The following is a 12,817-nucleotide window of genomic DNA, read 5'->3' on the forward strand; positions in this document are numbered from 1 at the left end:
GAAGCAGCCAAAGAGTAGGGGAGAACCTACAGTGGTGGAGTTTGCTCCTTAAAAAGGAGGAGCCCAGCTGAAGAGGACTTTCTTTAGGTAGCATCTGTGTTCTGCTCCTGTCCCTGCCCCTGGGTGAATATGCAGTTTGACCTCAATTATTGCCTGGGGTATTAGGCTGGGACCAGCCACTTCTGATGCCTAAGCAGGGTCACCTGAGTGGGGTAAGCATCATCTTTTTTCTATTTGGATCCCATGTTTATGGGCAGCAACCTTACTGTTCTGTTTAGAGCTCCAGAGCACTTCATACCTCTTTTCTGCTGCTTTTGTCTGCAGTTACCAGGGGCTGTGTTTTCGTGCTTGGCTTTGGTAACACCAGTGCTGAAAAGTTTGGGTGAATTCCGCATCTTGGAAACTTTCTGAGGGGTTTTAGATCACCGACAAGCTGAAATGTGTCTGATCACTTCAGATGAATCCCTCTTGCTTGATACATCAACTTGTTTCTTACACAGTGGGAGTGTCCTATGGGTGAAAACCACTTTGCTCTCCATGAGGTAGAGGCTGTAGTTGAAAAGAGAGCTGAAAATTATCCCTGCTAAATCAGATTCTTTCAGATTCCAGACTAAAGTCCTGATCTTGAAAAAAGCTGTAGAAGTGAAAAAAGCACTGCTTAAGGTAGAGGGACTGCCAGGTTAAAGACTTTCTGTGTCTTTTACCTTATTTCACAGCAAAATAAATCCAAGATACATTTTAACATATGATTTATGAGATCATGGCTTGTATGCTCATACATTCAAGAAGCTTAAAAATCTATCTTTTTAAATTATATGTCCCTGACAAATTAACAGGTTCACATAACTCATAGTAGAAAGATATAACATATTGCATTCTTATGTGAATAAACACCTAATTCTTATTTCCTTAAATACATTTATTTATGTAACTTTTTGTTTTTGATCTCTAATTAGTTCACAATCAGCTTGTGACTTTAATTTTTCTCTTACTAACTTAAATTTTAAATAGAAGGATAAATGTACAATTGTAAGTGAATTGAAAATCTCCTTTCCAAAATATCTTTGAGGATTTTCTCAATATTCAAAAAAAGAAAAAAAAGAATATATTTTTTTTACACTCAGGCTAAGCTAGGAGAAAAAAGTTAACATGGAATATATGGTGAGATACTACAGAGAAATGTACACTGTATGAAGTCAATAGAACTTATTTTCTGAAAAGAAAAAAACAACCCAAACTACTGAAGCAAACAATTAAAATACATATCAGCAATATATTCAGATAAGGAAACATAATGCTATTCTTTCCATTTATGATATGAGAGTTTTTACCCCTTTTCCATGAGCACAAATCATTATTTTGGTGCACTCACCTTCGGGATTATTGTTTCCTCTCTTAAATGACTTCATCTGCAAATTTCATTATGGTTCCCATCTGGCATTTCTTATATAATGCTATGCCTTTGCTTTAGTGCATTCATTAAAGTAATTATAATTCCAAGTAATTTCTGAAAATAAGAATGTATGCAACTACCATGTTCCTAAAACTCTATTACTGTTTGTATCTGTGGCACTAAAACTGTCAGGACTAATGGTTCTGAACTGCTTGGCTTTTTTCCCCTTTTGTTAAAATGCTCTTGTCACTTGTTATTTCAGACTTGTTGCTCTGATTGTCGAGGAAGGAGAAATAACAAGGTCTGCTAAGTGGATTGAAAGGCACTGGAAGTACCCTTCATGCTTTTAAAAAGAAAAAAAGCTTTTAAAAATCAAATATCTGACTGCTCTCAAATCCAGCTGTGAGATCTCCTGGTTAGAGGCAGCACTTAGAAAGCCCATGAAAGAAAATGTAGCCATGACAGCAGTCCTGAATTTTCCCAGTGGTTTTATCCAGTCCTATTCCTATGGTTTCATGAGCAGTTTCTCTCTTCGTCTCATCCCAGTTTTTAGCTGGTAGTTTAATATCTTGAGTTAAATGAGCTCCTCCCAGCAGCAAACCACTGAGATTAGTCTTCCCAGATGATGACTCTTGCAAAGTGATTGCTGTATAGATGGCAAAGACTAATCCATAAAAAAAAAAAAAAAAAAAAAAAAGGATTTCCCCCTGGAAAAAGACAAGGCTTTGTCTAAATGTTCATTTTTCTGAGCTGCCTTCCCAAATGTATGTTCACTGTTTTCTCAAGCCAACATTGCCTGTCTTATGGTTATGAAATATCATCCTGTTCTCTTCACTGTATTTCATCTTCTTTTCTCTTATTTTTTCTATTTTCCTTCCTCCCATTGTAACTCTCCATTCCTCTTTTGTTCGATTGTTGAAATGCATTATTTCCCTTATTTTAGTTTTCCTTATACTCCTCCTGCATTTCCCTTATCCCTCTCCACTGTAGCCATCACAGTTTCCATGTTCTTGCCCTCATGTGCCAGATTCTTCAATTTTGAGGCACTTCTAGTTTAGATTTCCTAAATTTAATTGAACTCAATTAAAAGCTGCTGAGCCTTTCCCCCTGCAGTTGTCTCAGGGAATTTCATCATTCTCTTTGGCAAAGTTTGGGTGAAAACCTTTTTGTATGTGATTCATCACTACCACGTAGCTGAGTAAGTCTTTTGAGAGAAAAGGAGCCAGAAAAATATCAGATTTTTATGTTAGGGATAATCGTCACTTGAAAAATCTATGAAGTGTGAATATAACCTGGGAGAACAGTCAATTTTGCTAATGCTCCAAAGTCTCATTCAGAGTAGAGTCAACTTATATTTTTGCTCTATGAATTTCTCAACTACAGTATTGAAGACTGATTTCTCAGACCCCTACTTCATGAAAAAATGTATTTATGAGAAATCTTCTTACCTCTTAGTTATATTATTTTTCCTTTGTACCTCAGAATGGGTACACTATTGTCACAAAAGACTGAACTAGCAATGGTTTTATGAAATACCTCCTTTCCAAAACATTCAGCCCTCCTCCAAATAAGCAACTAAGCCAAAGGCAATTACTGTTATTCCCCAGAGGCAAAATATTAATGGTTGCAGGAGAATTTAATCCTTGAAATTTTAATCTTTTCTAATGAGATCTGAGCATCAGAACCCATAAAGCCAAGAATATTTAGAGATGCAAGACATTCATCACTCTGGAGATATCAGGTTGAATGTGTATTGGACAAAAGGGTCTTATCAACAAATTCAGCACTGATGAAAGCTTTTGCACTTAAGTTATTTACTTCTGGGACAAAGCTATCTCAGTCATTTGGATGAGTAATTGTAAGCAGTTTCTCTGAGAAGTGCTGTTAGGTTTGATGAATTTCACAGCCAGAAAACTGTATTATATTTTAATATTTCTTCTTTGTGTAGTACATTCAGAAATAACTTTTCATTTCCTTGTATCTCATTAACATTTCTATCTATTGCAATTAATTTAATGCTCTAATCTCTGAAGTCCTATTAAAAAGAATCAACATCACAAATACATATTAACATTAAAAGAAACCAGTTTCTGGCTAGGTTATGCTCTTCATATAATTAGAACAACTTTAGCTCTCAGAAGGAGATATTTCTTTGGCAAACAATTGCCTCAGATTAAATGGTCAAACGACTTCATTGCAATATTTAGCAGCATTTAATAATCCAATTGGGGATTACTGTTAGGGGAAAAAATAAACAAACAAACCAATGTAATTAAAGCCACTGATGTTTTCAAAAGATTTTTTCTTTAAGCTCTTCTTAAATTTGAGAATTTTCAAAGGCACTAGCTGTAATATTTTTGTTTAAAGTACTCTTCCTAACGCACTTTTAAAATTGTTTTGTAATAAATTAAAGAAAACATATTTGAAGGAAGTAGTTTAACACAATTTATTTCAGTAGGTTTAAGACAGGCCCATTCAGCACTTAGAAGAGTGAAATTTGATTACTGTATCCCAGTTCAGCAGAGATACTGCACAGACTACATCTGTATTCTGCCCACTGAAGATGATTTATTCAGCTATCCAGACTGTTTTGATCCTGTGGAATTCCAAGGACCCCCTCCGCATGGTCTATGAGAACTTGAACCCCTGAGAAAGCTGCACAGGGAGCTGCTGCTCCTCACTGTACACTCTTGAAATATGTAAACCAAAATATGTACATTAAATATGTAAACCATGGCAGGGTCCTTACCCCCTATGGATTGGGATGCATGGACAAACATGTCTCTTCACTCTCTCATGAATCAAAGGATTATGTTGTTCTACAAGTAAGTTAAGTGCCAGAAGTGTTGCTCTCCTGAATCTAAAAGGAATCCAGAGGAAAGAGTTGAGGACTAGACACTGCCTTCCCCTTGGATGACAAGCTGAAAGCCACTTGGTTGGTAGCAGCATACCTACAACTCTCACTCTTTTCTAGACCTTTGATTTATACAGACAGTGTACTCTGCTGAGGGCCTCCGCTCTGCCACTGCTTGCCAAATAAGATCAACATTGTCAGAAGATCAAATTTTACATAGCAGCCTCCCACACTGTAAGAATATTGGAGTGAGCATTCTGGGCTAGACCTAAGGTCTTGTTTCTGAAAGTAATGAAGTGAATGATTTGGGAAGACTGTGCAACAGAGACAGACAAGGCAGCTGGTACTCAACCCTCTGTATAAATTCCACCTGCTTCCCTCTGTAAATGGTTCCCTCACAGAATTCTTACACAGAAAGTAAGAGAGAAAAACAATTTCTTTTGAACTACACACACTCTTGTGTTTCACAGGCAGGATTTTCTACTGATCCCGATGGATTCTTTCCATGGACAGGGATGTGGTGCATCCATGCTGGACCTTGGGCGGGAAAGAATCAGGACTGGTATGGGCATCCATCCTCTGTCTTCTGGATGGTCTTGTCCCCCTTGTTCCCCAGAGGCTTGTGCATGACCAGCCACTGGTCAGTACTGCTGTCTCATACTAAATTATTGCCACCAGTTCAGCCCAGTCCACACCAATTCTCATTATGTGGCAGTGTCAAAACTGGGCCATACTCAGCTCTGGCTCTAGCTGGTTTTCCTCTTTTCCTTGGGCCTTTTCTGGTGGGGAATGACAAAAATAGTAAACCTTCTAGATGATGTGCAAGCCTGTGTTGTCTTGGGGTGATTAATGGCCAAGAGACAAATTGGTGATTTGTGAAAAAGAAAGAATTTTATTCCTAAATATAAATTATTTCCCTGACAATTCTTTACTTTTTTTTTTTTTTTTTTTTTTTTTTTTTTAATCAACAGGAGTATTATAAAACCATGGCTTAGTTCTGGAAGAAAACTCACAAATATTAAATAATGTCAGACTTGTGCTATAATAAAGTTTAGCATGTGTACATGGATTTTTCTGTTTGATTTTTTTTCCCCTAAAGAACTCATTCATTATAGCAGGTGGGAATAGAGTGTAGGAGAATTAAAAGTACATGAGAAACTATAAATATAGCTTTGTGTACTTGAATATACAGCCTTAATATCTTTCTTGCATGAGATTTTTGTAAGTGTGGGGAGAAATATTTATTTGCAGTGCAGTAATCCCCAGAAGTCCCAGTTTGGATCAAGCTTATTTATTTTATTGTGCTGTAGATCAAAACCATAGTTATTGGCGGTGGAGTGAAAATTACTTGTTCTAGCATAGCAAAAGGTCATCAAAGTCAGAGGAGAGGGAGTGGAAATAATAGATATACCACTGTTCATGCCATCTGAAGGAACAAATCTGCAGCTGCTGCTGTAGCCTAATGACCTCCAGTGCAATAAGCTTTGCAAACCATTTCTTTTGCCCACATAGAAATGTGAGGTTGCCAATCCTGAATAATTCACAAAATCAACAGACTCCTGAGTCCCAACAGCCAGTTCACAGTGTTTTAGAGCCCCTGAATCCTTCATCCATTGGGTATATGCAATATTACATATAGAAACTAGATTACTTTACATATTATGATTTGAATAACATTTTCCTAATTAATATTTCACAATTTGTAATTTATGAGGATATCTCTTCACTGCTGCTGAATCCCTGCTAGTCACTCAGTGATATTTCCCACTGCTTTCCCCTTTCTTGCTACCAATTTGCAAAAGTTAGAATAGCAAGATTTTTCCATAGTCCCCAAGTATACTTGTTCCCTAATCTTCAGTGTTCACCTCGAACTGCAGCTGCCTGCTCGTGATGTGAGGTGAGAATGAGATGCACTCTCAGTTAGAGAAAAACAGGCTAGAGCTCAGCAGAGTGGGCAAGCAAAAGATTTTTTCTTTTTCCATAAAATGGCTCTCATTTTTTTTTTTTTCAGAATATCTTGCTGAGAATTCAGTTAATTAGATAAATCCTATTCTCCATTTTAAATAACTTTAAACGTAATTTGAAGTAATTGCCAAGAAAGTACTGCTCACTTTGCATGCATGTTTAAAATATCATTATATTGTATGGGGAAAAGTGAAATTCAGCTGCTCATGTCTGTGTTAGTCAATACCATCTCTAACACACTGTCTAGCAAAAACTGATGTTGCACCCATATTAAGTGCAATTCCCTGCAGTATTACTCAGTATGGTGCTGCTCCCTGGAGAGGCAAATGGTTCCCTTCATGAGGCAGCACATTTTCTAATCAGTGTTCTAAGACTTATCTGCTTTCTTTCTACAGATGTATTTAGTTTTGAAAAATTTTTTTTCTCTACATGATTACCAGTTTTCAGGATCCTATCCGACCACAGCATAAGCATGTGCATCCCTTACATACCTTTCTGCAGTCTCCTAAAACCAAAGGAAGGACACTACATTTGAAGGTATAATGAGAACATTCAGAGAACTTTTTTTTTCAAATTAGTAATTAAGAACTAATTACACTAAAACAAACGTCTGACAAAAAAAAAAAAAGTTATTGTGTAGTTAATTAGCCACTTGGCAGTCATCAGAAATCATAATTTTTATTTCTGTAAATAATAACTGGTATTATACAAGGCATCTGAGCATATTAGCAATGTAATGTTTGAACAGATACTGAAGTTCAAATGTGTTTTCTGAAGTGTAACAAAATGACAAGTTGCAGAGAAGCAGAATTATTGGTTGGTTGGTTTCAGTACATTGCCTTTCAAATCCCATCATTGAAAGCATTTTTAACTTATTTTAAAGCATAGACTACACTCAAAGTAGTCACATAAAGTATTTCTTTAAATATTAAATATATATATATATATCTCATGTCTCCTTGCAATGAAATATTTTGGAAAGTTTAACAGATACTTGAGAGAAAAGTCTCTACTTTCTGGTATCCTGGGCTCTTTCAGAAAGAGAGAGGCCATCAGGTCAGAGGAGATGATTGTCCCCATCTACTTCTGCCCCCATCTCTTCTGAGACCCCACCTGCAATACTGTGTCCACTTCCAGAGCACCCATCATACAAATGTTGTGGTGCTGTTGCAGTGAGTCCAGGGGAGGTCCATAAAGATGGTTATGCAAGTTCCAGTGCTTACAGACCCATTTGTTCATGTCTTAGTGTCACTGTTCACCTCACAGGAGAGCAAGATGTTATTTTCAAGTGAACCAGTTTAATTTTATTTTATTAGCTTGAAGAGATATTCTGTAGTTGGTATTCAATATCAAACATTAATAGGCTGAAACAAAAGAGATAACTATTTTTCTTGAACACTCCAGGTTAGATTGCAGTGGAGTAAGGAATGATGTCCTAATATGCTGTTCAAAAGCAGTGGTAGCAGTGCAGTTCTTTCTTATTTGAGAGAAGTCCCTTTTGAGGCCCATTGGCCCATCTAGCCAATATGAAGCAAGTTTTGCATGTTTTGGACAATTGGCTTACAACAAAATAATTACAAAATCTCAGTACAAATAAAAAAAAAAAATAAAAAAGCAAAAGAAAAAAAGAAAAGCAGGACAAAATATAGATGAGATTTCAAAACCTCCAGAATTTTTCATCAGTTGTGAGGTGCAGCTAACTGGAAGGAGTGGAAGCAGTTCTCATTTCTTCTTTGTCCCTTTCAACACATAAATAAGGCATTTGTCAGTTTTGGTTCTTATAATGAAATGGGTAGTCCAGAGGCTATTATGAAATTAATTCCACTGTGTGATGCTTTCTTAAGCTCCCAAGGCAAGCAACACCCCACTCTGTGGCCTGCTGAGAGGGACTTTGCTAAAAGATACAGTGCCATCTCTTAGGACAGGAGATGCACAGGGAGGATGGGGAGGAACCTGCTGCCTGCTGGGGCTGCTGAGAGCAGGACTCCTCCATGCACAGTGCCAGGGGCTGTGGGCAGATTCCCAGAGCAGAGTGCTTGGACTAAATTATCAAAATCAATATCCCCCTTAAATTTAGAACTCCAGGGTTTGCTCTGTACTGAAATATGAAAGAACTGTCTGAAAAGCAATGAGAGACACTATTGAGCCCAGATTAACACCTCATGATTTCTCTAGGACTTTGGTATCGTGTTCAAGTGCAAGCCCCCAGACCAATGTCTTGGTTCCTGTAGGGATTCTACCAGCTCTGGAGTCTGAGGAGCATCACAGAGTGAAAGAAGAGTGATCCACAAGTTTTCTTAGTTTGTTAAATGTGATGGCACTGGGGTCCTGATATGGAAAAAAACCCCATCCTTTAAGGTGGAACATCTTCGAAGGAGTCAAATGAGGGACAGGTTATGATAATTGATAATGTCTGGTTACTAAACTGGCTGTCTTTGTGATAAGATTCTCAGTGGAATTGACTAATTAACCTAACTGCTGCTAAGTGGAAATGCCCCTGGCAAGGAATAATTTTTTTAGAAAAGTCTCCATGGTATGGCATTTTGTGGAGAGTAGTGGCAAACAGTAACTTACATGGATGCTTCATATTGAGCATGTAAAACCAAAGATCTGTTGGCTGGAATGGTTAAAGTGTTCCATTGAAAAAACATTAAAAAATACATCTGATCTATTTAAGCCTATTATAACACCCATGTCCTCACAGAACAGATTTGCACTCTCACTGCCATCTGGAATGTAATTATGTTAGAAGTCACTAAAAAAACTACAAATTAACTATTTCATTCGTTTCTATAGTGTAATCCTTCCTTTTTCTATTCACATCCCTTGCTCAGTTACGAATGGCTTCTTTAAAGTCAATGTGTGAATTCCCCATTTACTTTCTGATCAGATCAGAAGCAATAATATTTGTAGAACAGATATATGAAACATGAAAAATAATTGAAAGGGAGTCTCTCTGTCACTGAGATGATGGCTTTTAGTAACATATAGCTGTAACAGATGCTGCTAAACCTTGATGGATTATACATCCTTACAAGTAAAATGAGCATCAGGTATGTATGATCAGTATTTTATAGAAGTATGAAATAACATGCTTAACATGCAAAATAAAGGGGAAAAAAATCAATTAAAACATAGGAGTATTCTTTTCACTGCTGGAAGGGAGCCCACAGGAGACTCATGAGATAGCTCAAAGTAGTTATTACAATTACTGGTCAGTTTTAAAGGAGCCCTGCATTTGATTAGCAATTTAAAACTGTTTTGGTTTTCTTTTTTTCCTCTTTCTCAACTATTTCTTGTTCATAAGAATCTGTGGAATACTTTTTGCACAAATAAATTTCAGATTCAAGGCTACTTATGAAATTTTCACTTCAATGATTCAGTAATATTGAGTCATGTTTCATAGCTGATCATTCTACACATGTTATTGTTCCCCTTCTATGAGAGGAAGACATGAAATTCCAAATGTATATCACTTTCTGAATGGGTAGAAGAAATAGAACTAAAATTTATGAAAACATCAAAATCATATTTTTTAAAAGATTGCCTGATGTGTGTTTATGTACTCATATAAATCAGGCAAAACTGAAGAAATAAGATCATAAATATTTAATAATAAGTCTCTGAACAATCTAGAGGTCACATGTTTGGGCAGTCTCAAGATTTGCAATGTTGAATTCTTTTCATTCTTTAAACCTTTCAGATTTTTATCTGGTTTATCCCATTAACCTGGAGGACACAAGATACATGGAACTGGAATTAGAATACGCATAAATACATAAAAAGTAATTATGCCCAGATTTGTTCCACTGGAGTGGAGTGTGGATTTCATTCTTGGATTTCCTTGCACTAAGGGAGGAGAGCACAAAGAGAGGTGAAGATGTATTTTTGACTGTTTCATTGAGAAAAAGATGGAGAAAATAATTTTGATTAATAATTCCAATTCCTGGGCACACTGGTTCCTTCAAAGCCTAGATGCACAACCTCAGCATGACAGTGGGACTTGGTGAGGACTGTGGACAGTCTGGACAATCTACTTGAATAAAAAATGTCAAGAGTTGGACTTGATGATCTCTGAGGTCCCTTCCAACCCAGCCAATTCTATGATTCTATGATTCTACGAATAAATCTTTCAAAAAGGACCATCACTCATGTCACAGAACAGTTTCGAATGGAAGAGACTTTAAAGATCATCTAGTTCCAACCCCCTTGCCATTGCCAGGGACACCTCCCACTAGACCGAGTTGACCAAAACCCCATCCAGCCTGGCCTTGAACACTTCCAGGGATGAGGCATCCACAACCTCCCTGGGCAACCTGTGCCGGTGTCTCACCACCCTCCCACTGAAGGATTTGTTCCTAATGTCTAACCTAAATCTACACTCTTCCAGCTTCAAACAAACCCTTCTTATCCTATCACTATATGCCCCTGTGAAAAGTTCTTCTCCAGCTTTCCTATAGGCCCCCTTCAGGTACTGTAGGCTGCTATGGGGTCTCCTCAGAGCCTTCTCCAGGCTGAATAGCCTTAACTCAGCCTGTCTTCATGGGAGACCTGCTCCAGCCCTACCATCATCTTTGTGGTCCTCCTCTGGACTCAGTCCAACAACTCCATGTCCTTCTTGTATTGGGGACTCCAGAACTTGACACAGTACTCCAGGTGGGCTCTCACCAGAGGGCGGTAGATGGGGGATCACCTCTCTTGACCTGCTGGCAATGCTTCTTTTGATGCAGCCCAGGATACAGTTGGCTTTCTGGAATGCAAGTGCACATTATTGACTCGTGTTGAGCTTCTCATCAACCAGCACCCCCAAGTCCTTCTCCTCAGGGCTGTTCTCAAACTGTTTTCCACCCAAACTGTATTTTTGCTTGAGATTGCCCTGCCCCATGTGCAAGAGCCTTTTTGAACTTCATAAGGGTGGCATGGGCCCAGCTCTATTAAGGTCCAATCAGCAGTGCAAAGTTCTCAAGCTGTTGCCTGATTCAAAGCAGTCATATCTAGATCCAGAGTGAAGAACTTTTCTGAAATCAGTGTGTTGAATGCTTAGACAATAAACTCGCTGCCACCAAAAAGGGCTCAGGAGGAATGATTCATCTATGATTGCATATTCTGAGATGTGTCTCAATCAGAGCTAGCAACAATCAAGGTCCCACAGCCATTGGAGAATAATAGAGAATTTTATTTCAGACATCCTAATTCAGATGAAGTGACTGCAAAGAGCCATGAGAGATGACTTGTTTCAGTGTTAGGTTTTCTACACTGCGTTTATCTAGGGTTAGTTCAGATGACTCACTCTTGGTTGTAATATAGCTCATCCATACTGGGAATGCTATTGTGAATTTTTGGGCAGAAGGTTAAGACCCTCAAATTTTGAGGCTTTTTCATCAGTGCTATGTAGCTGCCACAGGCAAATCAATGCACTGTAGGAGAAAATGCCAAAATAATGTTTTTTTCTAAGTAATAAAGCACATATTTGGCAGATTATTCTGGATTTAGTAATCTTGCCCTACAAAGATCACCTCTTTAGGTTTTTTCCTTTTTATTTTTTAGGTGTAATTGGGTTAAATATTTCTGTACAGCATTATATAACATGGCTTTTGCAGAATTCCCTAGGTACCTCAAAAGGACCAACAAGGACCTCAAAAGACCAACCCCACTCTACGTACCAGAATTAAATGACATTTCTGTCTTACTTCAGAAGGAACAGGACCCATGTATGTTATTAAATGTGTTGTCACTGTATTGGTATGTATGCATTGGTAATGCATGAGTAATATGCCAGATCATCACAATGAAATGTAAAGGAGAAGCAGCCCCAGGGACCTGATGGAGCATTGCATTTAACCTTCTTCTCAGATCTTATGTCAGACAAAGACTTATGTACATACACCTCAGAGCAAAACCCTTGAAACAGCATTTCCTTAGGAAGTCAGATCTTAAGGGTCATTTCCAATTTAATCTATCCCATGATTTATGAAAGAAGTAGGTTAGGAAAAGGGTTTTGTTTCTAATTGTTAAACCAAGTACCGATATGTTATCTGTGACCAGCAGTATTGATTACAGGCTTGGTTGCTGTAGTGACAGCATCAGATGAATACTGTAATTGATTCTGAATCCTTCCAGCAGTGCAATTTGTTTCTGAGCAGCTTTTAATTGCTTGTTTACAAAATCCTCTGTAGTTTTCTGAGCACAAACCCCAGCAAATTAGGAATAGACCTATAGAAAACAGTTGCAGCTACTGCCTGGCCCCAGAGCAGACCTGAGATGCTCTATGAGATGGTCCTCTACACATCAGTAAGTTGCAGCCCCTGTTCTGGACTCAGGTTTGGTGTGACTCCAGACACTGCAGAGTAAGGATCAGCAGACTTTTTTGAGTCAGAAACTGAAGTCCATCAGCGATGATCCTTTATCCAGCATCCCAGCACTTCCTGACTGTCTCAGCTGTGAGTGTCAGCTCTGAAGCCTCCCTGAAGCTGTTAGAAGGGATACAGACCCTCCTTCCTGGCACTCTATTAGTTGATGCCACCCACTCATTTAGGTCACTTGCAGCAAAGAGCTGTGGCTCCAAAGCCATTCTGAGAACCTGTGCTGAGCACTGCTAGCCCCCT

The sequence above is a fragment of the Heliangelus exortis genome, chromosome 2 (assembly GCF_036169615.1).
Source record: "Heliangelus exortis chromosome 2, bHelExo1.hap1, whole genome shotgun sequence".
Taxonomy (NCBI): Eukaryota; Metazoa; Chordata; class Aves; order Apodiformes; family Trochilidae; genus Heliangelus; species Heliangelus exortis.